This window comes from Pleurodeles waltl, chromosome 2_2 (assembly GCF_031143425.1).
Source record: "Pleurodeles waltl isolate 20211129_DDA chromosome 2_2, aPleWal1.hap1.20221129, whole genome shotgun sequence".
NCBI lineage: Eukaryota > Metazoa > Chordata > Amphibia > Caudata > Salamandridae > Pleurodeles > Pleurodeles waltl.
The window spans coordinates 846,765,300-846,779,657 of record NC_090439.1 but is presented as its reverse complement, the minus strand read 5'-3'; positions in this window follow the sequence as shown (position 1 = coordinate 846,779,657).

Sequence of the window (14,358 nt, the reverse complement as noted above, 5' to 3'; positions counted from 1 at the left end):
ATATATCATAAAATTCTTTATCTAAAAAAAAATTCCATCAGGATTAGGAACAGCTGAAATTTTCACAAGGAACAAGTCTCTTTGGACCTTTTGAGAAGACAGATAAGGTGTTAAAACCTCATCCACCAGCAGAGCATTCAGGAAGATAGTGATCATTTATCAGTAGAAAGAAGTAATGCCAAAACCAATCCAAAGCAGAAAGGCAAGCAACATCAATAATATCCACAAATAGTACCATGGCTGAGTCAAATAATTATTTTCAAGCCAGTTGTAAAGCTTATGTGTTCTTGATACAGGTGCAGTTGCTGAGGCTGAAGAACTTGAAGAAAAATAATCCATGACGACAAAATAACCAGAAGCAGGTTGTGCAAAAACAGGAGCTGGTGCAGAACTGGTAGAAGGACCCAAGGCTCGTGGTTCATAATAAACAATGTCATCCGTTTGTTTTGAATTGGAATAGTAGAGATCCACATTTTGGACATTTCTTGTTGATGAAGTGATGAGAGGAATTAACAAAAGCTCATTCTTCATCCTCCCCAAGTTTGAGGAGACACTTGTAGTCCTGATATTCGTGAAGGCATTCTTGAGTGCTTGTAGATATATATCCAGTTGGGCAGTGAGAGAGGCAAGGGAACCACCCAGGAGTCCTCTTGGCCTACTGTGCAGGATTGGCCACATGGAGCAATTTGACATTGTCACTTGAAACAAGGCACTTTTCTTTGGAACCAAGCAGCGTTGGTAAAATGACAATTCTGGTACCGTGTATTCCCAGGACTGGAGCCAGTGCTCTATATGATGGGCCAAACTCCTTTCATACAGCAATATTTTCTCATACTAGATTCCCCCACTTTAGGAATCCAGTCGGTAGGTGTTGTTGTCAAATCCCTCATTCCCAAGGTAGCGGCATAGGCAGATGAATTTTCATCACAGAATTGCTGTATTTCCCGTAAAACAGCAACACATTCATTTATGTCAAAGGGTGTTTCTGCTGCCAGCACTCCAGGGCCATCAAGATCTGGGACATACAAAGGTATCCCAAATAAGACCTCATATGGGGTACGTCCTCCGAAGGACCTTCTGGGCAGATTATTTAGTGCTCTCTGGTCCCAATATAGGCGATTAAGCCAACTGCGACCAGAACCTAATACCCTTGCTGTTAAGGATTGCTTTAAGTCTCCGTTCTTCCTCCCCTTGACGGAACTCCCATCAGGATGGTAGGGAGAGGAATATTGGAATTGAACACCCATTGTTGCCATGTCCCTGAATGCCCTTGAGGCAAAGACAGGGCCCTGGTCTGAGTGGAATGCTTCAACTGCATATGACCTGATTAAGACTTGTAAATCTTTATTAACAGTTCGGGCATCAGTCAATTGTTGTGGCCATATCCACAGAAATCTGAGCATGAATCTACAGTGACTAAGATGTATTTGTATACACCATCAGGGTGTAAGGGACCTCAATGTTCCAGGCACACACATTGATGTGGTTTATTTGACACTAGGAGAGGTGTCTTTGGTGGGCATTTTATGGTGGATCCTTTATTTAGTTGGCAGTTGTCACAACAAAAGACAGCTTGGTCTGTTTGTAGAGACCTGTCTGCCAATAGTGTTTTTGCAGTAAGGAAATGGTACCTGCCACACTGGCATGGGCAGAATCAACACTCTTATGTGCTGCTTTAATGAGATCTAATCTCTGATTTTGTTTGGGGGTTACACAACCACCCACCTCCGGGATAGTTGCAGATGCAATATTTTGGGCACTAAGGTGGTAGGAATATTTTGCCTGGGATGCTTTTGGTTAAGGATCGCCATCAGCCGAAGCTTTCACAGCAGCCAAAGTCTCATCATCCAGTCTTGTATGAGAATGAGTAGTTGCAGCAATAGAAGCCAAAGCTACTGCAGATTTGGCAGCTTCGTCAGCCAAAGTGTTTCATACAAAGTGTACTGCTACATGTTGATGGCCCAATGTATGAACTACGTGAGCTTTCGGTAGTCTGTCCTTAAGATCTGCTACCCTCCCCCACAAGTTTTTGAGTTTGATGCTGTTCCCTTTTGAATCTCTGAACCTGTTCAGGTGCCAATGATGTAAATAATCATGGTAAGAAGGGACATAGTAGTACAAATCGTACACAATCACTGTAGGCTGTTCTGGAGCCGTATGCTCCAGTGCCAAAATTAGAGCCTTAAGAAATTAGAGCCTTAAGCTCTCCAAGTTGTACAGTGCTGTCCCCTTGGGTCTGCGTGTTGGTATGTTGAAGGTGGAATGTACCATCCCTCATTACCCTACTACCATCTGTGCAAGAAGTGGAGTATTGGTGTTTAGTCCCTACATCTGGTTGTGCTGAACCAGTGGTGTAAATTATTGTTTTGTATTGATCAAGAGGTAAGGTGTTAGTGGGCATGGGATATTCCAGCTCATATTGAAGGAGTTCTTGGGTCTGAAGTTCAGGGTCGAAAACATAATCAACATCAGTGGCAGTGGGAGAGGTTGCCCATTTAATTCAATATGGATGTAATGCTGTTGCATTCGGGACGCTAGCTTTGGTGACAGCTTCAAGAGCTGGTACTGGGGTAACAACAATGATGCGTTTTCCTTGGGCAAGTGGCCTCTCCTTAATAATAGCCATTTGCACAGCAGTCAGTATTTTTTCTGTGGGTGCAAAACGTTCTGCAATGGAGTACAAATGTATTTGTATGCAATGGATACCATGTCACCGCCAAACGACATAGATGAACCCGATGCCTGTGTGTAAGTGTTTTGCTTCTAGCATGTCTTGCTGTAGTGATCTGAGGATGTGTATGTGTTGTGTCCAATGTTCATTTGAAAAATCTGGGCAAATTAAATCATAAAGAGGTTATATGCGTTGTGCATAGTCAGGAATGTATGTTCTGCCAACATTGAAGAAACCCAGCAATGACTACAGTTTCTTGATGGTATTTGGAGGTTGAAGTTGTGCGCACTTTTCTAGAGTGATAGTTCGTATCCCAAAAATAGGACACTAAGAAACACCTCAGGATCAATATCTTGTAATATTGATGTTACACGGGCACAGAACAACCCCTGGGTGTACTTATACTGTTGTGGTAAACAACAAAACTGCCTTTGAGAGCCAAGTGCACTGAAGGTACCTAAATGCCAGCTTTCAGGCACTAGATTTTGGCAGAAAAAAAACATTGGAAATATCCAAGGTTGTTTTGTACTTTTTTGTGCTGTGTTGTTTGAGTTCTGTGCTGTGTGCATATTGTATTGCAAATGTGTGTGTGTGACTGTTTAAATGTCTGTAATCTAAGACTATTCTATATGAACAATCAAGTTTTGCTACGGGAAGTAAAGGGTTATTCATTGCAGAGACGCAGGGTTCAGTTACTCCCTGGTACATGGGTTGTGTGTGAATTTCCCTCACAGGTGTGTGTTTTAGCTTTTGTTTAATTGGATATTGAGGCTGGAATATATGGAATGATCTCATTGGTATTTCATGATAGGGAGAATCTTTATCCCACCTTATGCGGTTGTGATACAGTGCAGGAGCCTGAGCCAAGCCCCAATCAGCAGCGCAGGCTTCCTTTCCTACGTCTGGACCTAGTACTGATAAAGAAGTCAAAATGACATCTTCCTCTTGTGGAAGCCCGCAGACTAATTCACATGGCCAATCTTTTTCTGCCAATAAAATGTCATAATTTACTTTAATAGTGCTCTCTGTCTCCCTCAATCTGAATATTTTATTTGTAAACCCTGTTGGGTGGGGAGACAGACCTGCCTGCTATTTCGACTTCAAGTAAGTCACTAGTCGGTGTCATATCCAGAAGATCTGCAAGACTCTGACGACATAATGTGACTTCTGCTGCACTGTCTAGCAGAGTCACTTCCCACGTCCTGTTCTTCAACAACGTTCTCAATATGACGTGGCATCTTTGACGTTGTGTATACTTTTTCGGCTTCCCGTAGTCACTTCGGTGTTCTGACTGCCCTCCTCTGTCACTCCGTTTATCCGGTGTGTCCTGAAAGGAAAGAGATGAGTGATTGTCAGTTTATTATTATCTATCAGGAGTTGTTAAAGTTTCTCCATTTCTGTGATTGTATCTTTTTTCTGCGGTCTCCAGTGGTGGAGATTATTCTCTTTGGCTTCTTCTAATTTTATTTTGTTTTTGTTTATCCCAGTGTTTTCTAGAGCTTTCTTGTGCTTGCTTAGTAGTCTCCTTGGTGGAACTACTCTGTAATTGAGGGTTAGTTAGTCTGGCCCACAAACTGCCCGACCTATACTAGTATAACTTTCAGAAATGAACTTTGGCAGCTTGCGCTACTGATCCTGCTGAGGAAACTCCTGGAGCTACTGGCAAAGCGCCAGAGCTGCTGCTACTTAAAATAATTGAGGACACTGTATCACAATTGTGCATCAGTTTTGTACTGCCCTGTGTTCATTCTGAATTTGTTTTAACACTTCTGGTAAATTCGCAAGTGTTGGAGTACCATGGTAGTAGTATATTTTGCAGCAAAGACTGTGCCCCAAGTGGCACAGTCCTCTTTTGAGGGAACTATTCCAAAAGGCAAGCACATTGTGAGAATCCTATGGGGGAACACTACTTTCAGATGATTTGTTTTCTGCGTGACCCAGAATGGAATCTTCTTTCGCTCAGTGGGTGGATGCTTTTCCCATTATTGAATGGACTGTTTGTAGATTTATTCCTATGATTGCCAATTGGTTGGTAGCTGGAGCATCCCTGGCTGGGGTGGTGTTTAGGGTTCGCATTACAAATTGTATTAAGTGCCTATATATTACTATTAGCTCATTGTATAATGTGTGAATTTCAGCTACCTGCATAGTTTGCACATTGGGATGCCGTGCATATGTGGCCAAAGTTCACCAAGTTGGTACATCATTAGTTAAAGGACCTAATCTGGGTTGAATTACATGTGGGGGGTGCCATTAAACTAATATTGGTGTTCTTGATAATTTAAAGGTTTTTCTAAGTATTGGTATGCTGTGTATTGTATAAGCTGCAATTATTAGGGCAATGAGACATAGCAAGATTAGGATTGTTACAATCATTGAAAAGAAAATTAATGTTGGAATATCATGTACATAAGAATCCTACCTATCCCCAAACTTTTGGCAAGAGCATAGCAGTGATAGCCTAGTCTGTCCGTAGTGCAAGAGAGGAGCTCCCACTCCCATTACCTGAGAACAGGGTTATTCCTACTATCTCCTTGGCTGGTTGTAGAGGCAAGGCTAAGGCAAGGCTAAAGTCAACGATGGATGGCATACAGCATGGATAGGTATCCTGGCCAGAGTTACCCCTCTAACTTTTTCTGCCTGTATGATGCATTTATAAGAAACCATGTTTACGTTCTGTGAAACAGGCCTGAGTGGAGCATGTGCCTAAGTTTCAGACTGTTTACGCACTCTTGTGGTGGCAACACTGGATATGTTATTATGTACTGTTCTTTGTCAACCTTGGGCAGAAGTACACACTGGAATGTCGTGAACTGAAAATAATGCTTTCACAGAAGAAAAGCTGATTAGAAAAATAAAACATCCTCGCTGATAAGCAGGCTAAACTAAAATGAAAAAATGAAATCAGCATGTATCTGGGTGAAATGGTATGGGCCACAGGCCTAAGCTAAGTTATGCTAAGCTAAAATGAATCCACAATACATGGAGGTTATTCACTTTAACAGTACACTGAGGGTAGGGACACAACTGGGATGAAACTTAAGTATGTTGATGGGAAGGCTTTCGATGCTGGGGCATCACTGAGAACGAGCTAATTGATAACTTAGCTGGGACAAAAACTGTGAAGATATAAATCGGCTATTTTTTGGGGGTAGGTGGTGAGTTTTGTAGTGAGCACTGAAGGGGGGCACATTGCAAATTAAATTTCAATTCTGATGAATATATCTGTGGATTCCTCACCTTTTGAATATACCATGTACCAGCATTCAGTGGAAACTTGGTAGGTCTCCCACAGAGACAGTGGCTTTGAAATCCATATGGCTCCGCTCGCTGCACCATGTGACGTCACTGAAGCCATAAGCAGCCCCTGTTGGTGTGCTGACGAGTGTCTTTTTTGTCTGGTCCTTTATCATTTAACAGTTTTTGTTGGCTCTTTATTAGGTAATGGTTGAAGTCTTGCACTGTTTTCTTGCATTTGGTACTATATTTGTAAACTGTCTCCATCTCGTACATCAGGGTTCAAGCCCTGTAAGGACTGTAAGGGTCAGCTGTCTATCACTGAGCCTCCTATTTGCCTTTGGTGTTTAGAGTTTGATCATGATGTTGATGCCTGTTCTTCGTGTCAGAAGATGAATCCAAAATCATTCATCGAGGTTGGTGAGGAAGAAGCACAAGAAGAAGTGGAATGGTTCTCTATATTGTTCTTCCAAAGATGAGTCACCGAGGTCAGTGTCTCCGCGCTCAGCTTCGGAGGATGGTCAACAAGACTTCACTATCGTTCTGCCTTCATTGCCTTTCCCGGCATGGCCTTTGGCCCCGGTGCCACGCCCAACTCTGCTTGGGCATCAATATTCAATGCTGGTATTGGATCCAGCACCTCAGTAGGAGCAGATGTATCCAGCCTTCCCTTCTCCAAGTGGGGACCCTTTCCACTTTTTGGATGCTATGTTTAGCATCTTTAACAGACTGATGACTTCATCTGATGCACCTGCGGGCCCCATGGATTTGCTGTTTTCTTTGGGAGTCTTTCCAGCAACTTATCAACAGGCTCCTTTTATGCCCTTCATGCCAATGCCCCAGATTTCTTGGCCAACTCTGGCAACCAGGGATGTTCGGAGGAAAAAGACTCCGTCCCCCCTGTTGTGATGTTGCCGATCATGCCTTCTCTGGCGCCGGCTGGCTCCATTCCAACGTCACATGCTTTGACTTTGGTGCCTCTTCTCATCTCTCCAGCACAGTGTCTGGTGTCACCGGCACTGTTGCTGACATCAATGGTGCCGTTACCAATGTCGCATCATAGGTCAAGAACAGAGGCATAGAGACTTCTTGAAGAAGCATAGTATGTCTTCGGGGGGGGGGGAGGAAGGATCCTCAAGAAGTGGAAGAGGGTGAGATTTTGCTTTCACTAGACTCTGACTTTGAAGGTTTGGGAGAGGCAAGTGGTTGGGACATGTCCCCAGAGTAGGAGTAGTCACCACCAAAGGGTATTCTAACTTCAGAAATCACTTCCTAAGGAAGGCGGCAGAAATGTTGGATTTGCCTCTTCCTACTACTGAACTTAAGTCTGATTTGATGACTGAGATGCTTCACTTTTCATTATTGTCTTCGGAACCTCTGTTGGCTTTATCTGAGCCAATTTTGGATGTATGGCAGCTGCCTATGATGATCTGTGCTGTTTCCAGGTCAGTAGCTAAGGGGTACAAGCCAACTTCAGGGGATCTACTTTTTTTGTTTTCTCAACCTTCATCAGAATATTTGGTTAAGGCTTCATGTTCATCAAGGCTGACTCCGGGATCTTTTCCTTCTTTGCCAGTAGAGAGAGACTACAAAAAGATGGAGCAGTCGGCTAAGAAAGTATTTTCATTATGCAACATGGCACAGAAGTCCACAAACAAAACCTGTCTGCTGAGTCGATACATACATGCTTTGTTAGATTCTGCCTAGACAGTTGTTCTAAAACTGCCTGATGATGTTGAGGGGCACTTTTCTGAAACTTTGAATGATGGCAAGTTGCAGCCTGTCAGATTATACAATCAGGGTTGGAAACTGCTGACTTGGTGGCTAAAGCATTGGGAAGTTCGACTGCTACCAGAAGGCATGTATGGTGGGGGGTTCTGGATTGTCTCTGGATGTACAGAATGCCCTGATGGATTTGCCCTTTGATGGGGCTCGGCTGTTCAGTGCAAAAGCATATTCTGCCCTGGAACCGTTTAAAAGAGAGCAAGACGACAGCTTGTTCTTTGGATTCTCAGTCTCAGCCCAAGGAAACGAACAGTTTGAGGTTGTTGGGTTATGCCAAAAGCTTTTCGTTCCATGGAAGGCAGCAGTAGTAGCCATCCAACCCCCTGTATAGAAGTTATAGGGGTTGTAGGAGGGGTAAACACCGAGCAGCCCCCCCTCCAAACACTCCTCCTTATCCTCTTTGTCCTCTGCCAACATCTCAGGAAAGCAAACGTAGTTTTCCCATCTTAGAGCATATTTTACTGTTTGGATGATGAGTGTCTCATTTTCTACAACAGTGAAGGCCCAGAACATCAGATTAGTGGGTGTTACATACTGTGGAATAGGGGTATGCCCTACCCTTCCAGGAATTTCCCCCACTCTCTCCACCTCAACCAAACTTTCTTTTCACAGACCATCTTCAGATCCTCCAACAGGAGGTCCAATCCTTGCTTCAAAAGGGTAGAGTGGAGTTGGTTCCAGAGCAGGAATGAGGTCAGGGATGTTATTCATGTTATTTCCTGGTTCCCAAGATGAAACCTGCCTGCTGAGTTGATACATACATGCTTTGTTAGATTCTGCCTAGACAGTTGTTTTAAAACTGCCTGATGATTTTTGTGTCCGATCCTAGTCCTCAGGATTTTGAAGTGGTTTCTCAAGGAGGAAAAGTTCAAGATCCTGACCCTAGTTCAGGTGCTTCTTATGCTGGAGAAAGAAGACTGGGTAGTGTCAATAAATTTGCAGGATGCTTATTTTCACATCCCTAGTGTGCAGTCACACAGGAAGTATCACCGCTTCATAGTTGGTTCTCAACACTATCAGTTTGCAGTCATCCTGTTTGGTCTTACTTCTGCAACTTGAGTTCTCACAAAGGAGATGGAAGTGGTTGCAGTTAATCTCAGAAGGTTGGAAATATCAATATTCTCTTACCTGGACGACTGGCTCTCCAGAGTTGATGTTGCGTCACTTGCGATTGACACCTCAGTGGTTGTTCAACCTGGATTTTTCCATCAACAAGCCCAAATCTCTCAATGCACCCTGTTTATAAGGGCAGTACTGTACACTACAGTGAGTTGAGCCTATCCTCCTGCTCAAAGGATTCTGGACATTCAGGCTATGATTCTAGTGTTTCAGAATGGAATGATTTGTGCCTGGTAGGTCTGTTACCCTCCTGAATTCTGTTAGTCAACCATGCATACTGATGTGTACCCTCCAGTGGTGCTTCTGGAGGCAGTGGTTTCAGCACAACTGCGTTCTTGAGGCATCTGTCAAGATCTCCAGAGACACTGCAGTGGGTATTCAATGGTAGTTTGTGTCCGGCATTTTGTCTCAAGGGATATCATTTCACACTCCTCCAATGGTCACTTTTGTAACTGATGACTCCACCCAGGGCTGGGGCATTCAGCTGGGGTAGCTGGACATCAGAGCACTTTGATCTCCAGAGTAAAAGTTGTGACATATCAATCTAGAATTGCGGGTGATACGTCTAGCTCTCAAGGCCTTTTTACCTTCATTTTGTGGTCAGTCAGTACAAGTCTTAACAGACAATTCTACAGAGATGTGGTGTATCAACAAGCAAGGTGTGGGGGGGGAGTAGGTCATTTCCTGTCTGCAAAGAAGCTCTAAGACTCTGGTCCTGTGCTAAAAAAAATCAGATTTGTGTGATTGCAAATAACTTGGACAGAGTTTTCCACATGTCTGCTGAGATTCTCAGTCTGTATGTTTCAGCTGACCATGACTGGCGTTCCCACCTGGAAGTGGCTGTACACATTTTCTGGTTATAGGGGACTCCTCAGATAGAACGTTTTGCCACTCAAGAAAATGCGCTCTGCCTGTCTTTCTGCAGCCTGCAGTATCCGTTGCAGGGGGCACTGTGGGATGCGTTTCTATTGGACTGGAGCTTCTGGCTGTTTTACACATTTCCCTGTCCCTAGCCTTGAGTCCTCAGGTGTTGAGAAAGGTTCACCTTGATCGGGCCCAAGTAATATTAATATCCCTAAACTTGCCGACAAGGGTGTGGTACACAGACCTTCTTCACCTCTTCCTGTGACCTCTGCTCTGTCTTCTTCTCAGGGCAGATATCCTCTCGCACTCATATGGGCAGGTTCTACACCTCCACCTCCAGAGCGTGCACCTACATGCCTGGAGATTGAACAGGGCAACCAGAGTTCCTTTCCGTTTACCCCTGATGTGGTGGATGTTATTTTATCATTCACATTATACTCCACTAAATCGGTTTATGCTGGCATATGGTCTAAATTTAAGTGCTGTGGTGATGATTCTATATTTCCTTTAAAGACCCATTTGTGGAATATTTTATGTTTTGCTCTTTCTTTGGCACAGAAAGGTTGTGCAGTTGCCACAGTTAAGGGTTATTTGCCTGCCCTTTCAGTGTTTCTGTTTACCAAATCAACCTTCTCTAAGTCTCCTATAGTTTTAGGATTTAATAAAAGATATACAAATAAATACCCTTCCATTGCTTTTGTTATGCTTCATTGGGATCCTAAGTTAGTTCTGACTTATCTAAAGTGTTCTCCATTTGAACCTTTACACAGTTGCCCTTTGAGACTTCTTACATTTAAGACGATGTTTCTTATTGCTATAACGTCTGCAAGCCCGGTTTGTGAGCTACAGGCTTTTGGTGTAAAGCCTCCTTTCACAACTTTCTTTCCTGATAAGTTGGTTCTGAGAGCCAGGGCTGCCTTCCTAGCAAAAGGGGTTACTCCCTTCCCACTTTCTGTCCTCCTTCCCTATCCATCTAAAGAGGAGGAAAGACTTCATAGATTTGACCTCAAAAGGACTGTCAATTTTTACATGGACAGAACACATGATTTCAGGCTAGATGACCAGCTTTTTGTGGTGTTCGTTGGCAAAAGCAAAGGAAAAGCAGTTCATAAAAGGGCTTTATCAAGTTTCATTATTGCTTGTATTAAGATCTGTTACGCGGAGACTGTGGCTTGGTATCAGCCAAGATGGCTGCAATTGAGAGTGATCTGTGGCAGCGGCCTCTTAAAACCCTGACATCCAACACAGTCTTCGTGACCTGAGACAATCTGAACTTTTCATGGCGCACCAGGGCTGCAGGGATGGCTGTCCTGTAGTTTGGGGCTCGTTTATGGCAGTAGCAGAGCGACTGGGTCAGGTGACCCATGTGAGATGCTGCCCACATGTGTGAAATGAACCGGAGGGCCGCACTGGTGGACAGCTGCACATTCCCGACCCCTTTGAGGCAGAAGTGGATCACTGACCTATGTGTACTGCGTTGCTAGACACGGCACGCTGAACTAGCCTCCTGCAATCTGTGGCGCACATGACTGGGTCTAGGCACTCCTGTAGGACAGTGGAGAGGCAAGTTTCTAGTTACCACTTCCTGATAGTGACACCTCCTTGCTGGAGCCCCTACCATGGTGAAACCTGAGGGAACGCTGCACCCCAAACTAACAAAATAGACAATTACACAGTCCCAAGGGGGCAAGCTGAAAGAGCAAGGAGCAGAGTCCATTCCAGCAGGGGAGCCCTCACAGGGAGGGGCCGTCATGGCGGCGATCTAAGGCCTCAAAGGCACAGTAGAGCTTAAGTTGGACAATTGATTTAGCCCTACCTCGAGCTGATGTTGAGAAAATAAGTGAGAAAGTGACAGCAGCAAAATTACACATTGCGCATCTTCAGTCTACCTCTAAAAGACTGGAGTCCCAGGCACCGTCACTCTTGCACAGCAGGCTACAGCTATGGCAGCAAAACTTGAAAATCAGGAGGGCAGGGCGAGGCACAATAACATCAGGGTGGTGAGGTCCTGTAAGGGGCTGAGGGCCACTGTGTGGACCTATTCTTAGAGGATCTTATTTTCAGCACCCTTGGACCCAAGAGACTGTTAAGGTTCTTTTCAGTAAGAATGGCGCACAGAGCACCCATTCTACCAGCTAAATCCGGTGCCCCCCAAAGAACCATCATAGCTTGTATTTTCAACTAATGGGACAGAGACTCAATACTCCAGGTGGCACACACTCATGATGACCTTAAATATGAAAATGCCACTATCCGTTTCTTTCCGGACTTTACCTTACAAGTCCAGATTCAACTGCCCAGCTTTGAAACTGATAAGTAAGAATTTAGGGCACAGGCCTCAAATATGACTCCCCTGTATAGGTGGTGCTATCTGGCCCCAGTAGAAACGATGGCGTACCCCCAGAGTAAACCCCTGGTACTTGAAGGGCAAAGCATTCAGGGAAAAAGTATGCAAAAGGGTGGATCAGTATTTTCAAGATAATGATGGATCTGTAGAGTCAGCCAGTGTGCTGTGGCAAGCCTTTAAAACAGTCCTACATGGTTATGTCCAAGCCTTGATTGGAGACCTACAAAAGGAACAGAGGCTGAAATGTGATGGTCTGGAGTTCAACTGTGCCTCTCTGGAGGCCCGTCTTGTGGCCGGAGAATCAGGCTATCCCCTGTTGCACCACCGATTGGGTCTGAAGCAGCATAAACTTAGGGAATGGGTGAGGATAACGCTCGTGCCATGCGTTTGCAACCCAGCGCCATATGTATGACATCGGAGATAATGGTAATAAGTTGCCCGCATGCCTTGAGAAGTTCAATGAAGGCTGTAATTGGGTCTTTGTGATCCTTGACTATGAGGGGATGTCGCAGACCAAAGGTGCCACTATAGCTGAAACCTTTGTGGCGTACTACAAAGCACTGTACGTCTCCTCCTCTGTTATGATGAGTGAGAACTGAAGGGATTTTCTGAAAGATCTTACCCTTCTGGCATTTGTGGTCGAAGACTGTGCAACACTAGACCAAGACCTTATGGTGGAAGAGCTAACCAGGAAGGCAACAGGGCTGAACTGTAGAATTGTATACATGTTCTATGGACAAAATTGGGAACCCTCTCTTACATATGTTGCAGACAGCCAGGAAAGAGGAAGCCTCTTGGAGGACCAGTGAATGGCCACGGTAGTCATCCCTAAGAAGGGCAAACTGGCAAATGAGTGAGGTTCATACAGACCCATCTCATTGCTTATCTTTGAGACAAAGGTTCTGGCAAAGGCTTTGGCAACTAGGCTGCGGACGGTAATCTCCACTGTGATATACCCAGACCAGTCTGGATTCATGCCACACAGAGGGACACAACTGAACCTGTGTTGCCTCTTCAGTATCTTGCATATAATTAGTGACTCATCGTATGAGTGGGCCAAATTGTTGTCTCTGGATGCAAAAATGATGTTTGACAGTGTTGAATGGCCCTATCTATTTGCTGCGCAAGGGAGGATGGGCTTCGGCCCCCAATTTCCTGGTTGGGTCAGACGCCTGTATTAGGATCTACTGACTAGGGTGCGTGTTAATAATACAGTGTTGCATGCCTTTGCCCTTCAAAAGGGGATGAGTTAGGGATGCCCGCTGTCCCCCATGATCTTTGTGTTGACTCTTGAGCTCACCTGGCTGCTTGGGTGCGGCAGGACCCCTCATATTGGGCATTGTGGTGGGTTGGGAGAGGGATGAAAGAATATCCCTCCACACAGACGACATCCAGCTGTATGTGACACAACCAGAACCTTCCATAGTTTGGATCTTGCTAATTTTTAGAATATTTGGAGACCATTCTGGAATTCGTATCAACTGGGAGAAGTCTATAGTATTCATGCTGGGGGCAGGGGCGTACATTACGACTGCCAGCAAGGTGTATGCCACTGCTGGCGACCAAAGACTTCAAATACTTGGACATCTATGTTACAATGGAACCCCAAGAATTCTTTGACAAGAATGTATGCCCACAACTGGAGTGGGTGCTCCTGCTCTCCTTAATTAGTCTTGCAGCTCTTTTCAAAATGATGACCCTCTTGCGGTTGCTCTACGTCCTGCAAAATACACCTTATATGATCTTTTCCGATTTTTCCCACAGACTTGATGAGGCGCTTTACCAATTACTTTGGGATGGCAGCACCCCATGTGCAGCTCTGCATAAACTACAGAGGGGAATGTATGAAGGAAGGTTAGCAATCCTAAACATAATGCTGTATTATTGGGTCACCCAATTGGTGGTTGTCAATGATTGGGCATTTGCTGATAGGGCAGTACCTGCCTATTGAGTAGATAGGATGGCCATGGGATTCGACAGCTACCTGTCTGTCCTATACTGGAAGAGGAGGGAATGGACCTTGCCCCTGCACACCCAGTTGCCGGTGAGGGCATGGAGAGAGGCCACCAGACACTTGGCTGAAAAATGGAACTCACCCCGCTCTGGGACTGCTATACATTGAGAGAAGTAGGGGGGGGGGGGGGTCTTCAAGGCTTTGCGAAATGGGCTCTGATTGGTTTTGAGCACCTGGGTGATGTATGGCGGGAACAGGTATATATAACATTTGAGATTCTACAGGTGGAGTTTGAAATGAGAGATTCTGAGAGGTTTCGCCACATGCAATTGGGGCATGCACTGAGATGCCACATTGCGGAGGGAGAGCAGCTCCCCGCCA